Source organism: Spizellomyces punctatus, assembly GCF_000182565.1.
Source record: "Spizellomyces punctatus DAOM BR117 chromosome Unknown supercont1.28, whole genome shotgun sequence".
NCBI classification, from domain to species: Eukaryota; Fungi; Chytridiomycota; class Chytridiomycetes; order Spizellomycetales; family Spizellomycetaceae; genus Spizellomyces; species Spizellomyces punctatus.
The window spans coordinates 41,538-45,430 of record NW_015971564.1 but is presented as its reverse complement, the minus strand read 5'-3'; positions in this window follow the sequence as shown (position 1 = coordinate 45,430).

The window sequence follows — 3,893 nt, the reverse complement described above, 5'->3', positions numbered from 1 at the left end:
GGGCCTGTGACCCACCCTATTTTGACTGCAAGTAACATTGCATCTCTTGGGCCTGTGACCCACCCTATCTTGACTGCAAGTACATTGCATCTCTTGGGCCTGTGACCACCTATTGTTGTTGTTACAAGTAATATGTAACTACCCAAGACTCCACCCATTACCACCATGACCAGCCAGGAAGAGATTCTCTTCAACACCATTGCTGAGCTTGACATAGACCAGGTCAGGCAGGAGCTTTATCAAGCAAAGCTCCAGCAGCTGAACTCCACCACACCAGCCACTGCTCAGTACCAACCCAGAGTAGATAAGTCCCTGGTAAAAGTCCTCCAAAGCAAGTTGAAGCCCTACAAAGGCAACAGGAATGTCCAAGAGATTAGGACATACCTCCTCAGACTTGAAGAGTACTTCCAGGCAGCTGCAGATCTATCACCAGAAGGCCAACTGTTAGTAGCCACCACCTACTTGGAACTCCATGCTGAAGTCTGGTGGCAAAGCCATGTCAAGAACCACCCAGTAGGATCCCCTCTCAGAATCCAGTCTTGGGACCAGTTCAAGAGAGCCCTTCAAGAGAACTTCCTCCCAGCAAATGCCACCAGAGCAGCAAGAGACCAGTTGGCCAGGCTCAAACAACAAGGCTCAGTAAAGGAGTACCTAAACCAGTTCAATACTTTATGCCTTCAGGTGGATGACTTGTCAGAAGCTGAAAAGTTAGACAAGTTTATCAGAGGGCTTAAACCCAGGGTTCAGGAACAACTGGAGCTCAACCCCACCAGTACCATCAACTTAGCCACAGCTGCAGCAACAGCTGATAGGATTGACCAGATCCAGTTCAGCTACCAGAAAAGAAGCCAGGCCACCAGCTACTACTCCCCCAAGGCTGAGAACTCTGGAGTAGTCCCTATGGAGATAGATAGTATATCCACCAACTCTGGGAAGCCTCTCTCCAAACTCACTGAGGCTGAGAAGACTGAGCTCAGAAAGAAGGGAGCCTGTTTCAGGTGCAGAAAACCAGGCCATCTTGCCCCCCTATGCCCCTTGAAGACCAAGCAGCAGGGAAATGGCAAGCAGACTCAGTAGAAGATAGAGGTTCTGCCTCTACTGGGGAAGATATCAAGAACCACCACCCTGACACCCACCACCTGGTACACTCTCCTGTTATTCAACCCTTGGACCTATTGGACCCACCTGAAACCACCCCTGAGACTTTAACTATCCATGGACTTTACCTGGAACCCCAGAGAACCCCAGCATCCCAGAGAATCCCAGAATCCCAGAGAACCCCAGAAACCCAGAGAATCCCAGAATCCCAGAGAACCCCAGAAACCCAGAGAACCCCAGAAACCCAGAGAATCCCAGAATCCCAGAGAACCCCAGAAACCCAGAGAACCCCAGAAACCCAGAGAATCCCAGAATCCCAGAGAACCCCAGAACCCCAGAGAACCCCAGAACCCCAGAGAACCCAAGAACCCCAGAGAACCCCAGAACCCCAGAGAACCCTAGAACCCCAGAAAACCCAGGAACCCCAGAGAACCCCAGAACCCCAGAGAACCCCAGAACCCCAGACCACCCAGGCCACCTACCAAGAAAGCAAGATCCATGTAGTAGAGGTGGCTCCATACTCTTTAAGTACCCCCAAAGGGCCAAGGATTCCCCAGAGTCACTTGCTGACTGTGCAAGGTAGAATCCAAGGAATCCCAGTAACCATTCTCCTGGATAATGGGGCAAACCAACTCTATGTGTCACACTCCTTTGTCAAGAAGGCACAACTGGTGACTCATTCTCTTCCTGGAGCAGAAATCTCTATGGCTGATGACAGAAAGCACCAAGAAATAGGCTTTGTCAAAGGTCTTCAGTACTCAGTAGGAACCTACACAGAACAGTCAGACTTTATAGTAGCCCCAATCAAGTTTGACTTGATCTTGGGTATACCTTGGTTTGCCTGGAGGAATCCCAGTATCAACTACAACAAGAACACTGTGACCTTCACCACCTCCCAGCACCCCAGAGTCAGATGGTTTGTTAAGCAGGCCAGCTCTTCCAACAAATCCCAGAAGTCCAATCTTATCACCATGGTATCAGCAAAGATGTTGGCCAGAACACTGAAGAAGAGGACAGCAACAGCTTTTGCTGTGTATCTCAAGAACCCTCAAGATACCAGCACCCCTCCAGACACCATGGATTCCAAAGTCACCAAGCTTCTTGAAAACTATCAAGATGTCTTTGCTGAAGAGCTTCCCCCAGGACTTCCCCCTGAGAGATCAGTAGATCACAGAATTGAACTCAGTGACCCCAACCAGACCCCCTGGAGACCAACCTACCACCTCTCTTCTTTGGAGTTAGAAGAACTGAGGAAGCAGCTTTCAGAGCTTCTGGAGGCAGGCCACATCAGACCATCCAAGAGCCCATTTGGAGCACCTATCCTCTTTGTTAAGAAGAAAGAAGGTTCTTTGAGGATGTGTGTGGACTACAGGGCTCTGAATAAAATCACCATCAAGAACAGATATCCCCTCCCTAGGATTGATGAGCTGATTGTAGCAAATGACTCTGATAAACCGGTTCGCTCAAAGGCATCAGGTGACCACGATTGAGTTTTCCGCAATTGTAACCTAAGCTTCAAAACCCCTAAGATCAAGCTCGGTTCTGGGCTACACCAGTGCAGCATGAAGGATATGTTACGCAGCCATGATAGATCATGGCGATGGTCCGAGATGGGAAGATCGGACGCCGCCACCCTAATGAAGGCTACGGAAACTAGTGTAGATGTTACCATAGCATATTCTTGTATAAAAAGAGGAATTCAATAAAATAAGTCAGCGGGCAGAAGCCGTAGCGACACAAAATCCCCATAACTCACTTCTCAACTCCAATCTTAGGTTAACAGGAACCTAACAGAGCGCTTCAATGGCCTGATCACCCATACCGAAGCCTCTAAATCCTGCTCGGTTCACAACTAACCGACTCTCCTTGCCTCTCGCCCTCAAGTCGCTACTGACGCCCAAAGAAAGGATTTGGAGACTACGATTCCTAGTACGGACACCCACATAACCTGCTAGGAGACCCAAGTCGTCTTTACCGTAGTCTACCAACAAAAAATCTGCTACATGGTGGAGAAGCGTGATGAACCGCCTTCCCCTCTCAAATTCAGCTGAAAACCTTATTCGGTCATACCGAAACTCTTGCGCAAACTGAGATCCACTCAGGTAGCTACTCGGAAACCTTTTCTCTCGTTTCGGAGACAGAACTTCATGAAACCGAGAATGATGCCGGTCAAACGCTCACCAACGTGAGGCCGCTCACCTGTGATCCAGACTTGTAGTCAGGGTCCTGCGGAGGATGTCGAAGTCCCTCCCGCAACACACCCAAGGCGTTCAGGGACCACTTCCGTCGAACCGGAAGCCCCTAACTTGGCCACGATGGCCTCTGAAGTGGCAGCGTTAAAAGAAGACATTGCCCGCTCAACTGCTGCAACGCAGTTGGCAACTCAAAATCTTATGGAACAGCTTCATAGGCTTTCCAAATGTCAGACAGCGGCGGATGAGCGCCTCGCACGAGCCTTAGAAGCCCTAGCGCATCGCCCGCTGCCTGAACAACCTCTCATAGCACGAGCTACAAGAGAACGGTCCGCAACCCCGTGGGAAACGTCGGACACACCAAGGGAGCGTACCGAACCAAGTTTTTCAGGTCTGGTGCCTCCAATCCAAGTGCCAGCGGCCCCGTGGGCCAGCGACACCAAGGTCGATTCCTTGAAAGCAAAGGACGTACCCGAGTTTATGGGCAAGAAACCAAGGATGTTGAGGATGGCTCACAAGTCCAACTTTCTTTCAAACGTTAGCGCACGTCAGATGCCAGGGATGGTACAGCTCTACCAGCCATGATAGCCGAGAAACCCCTGC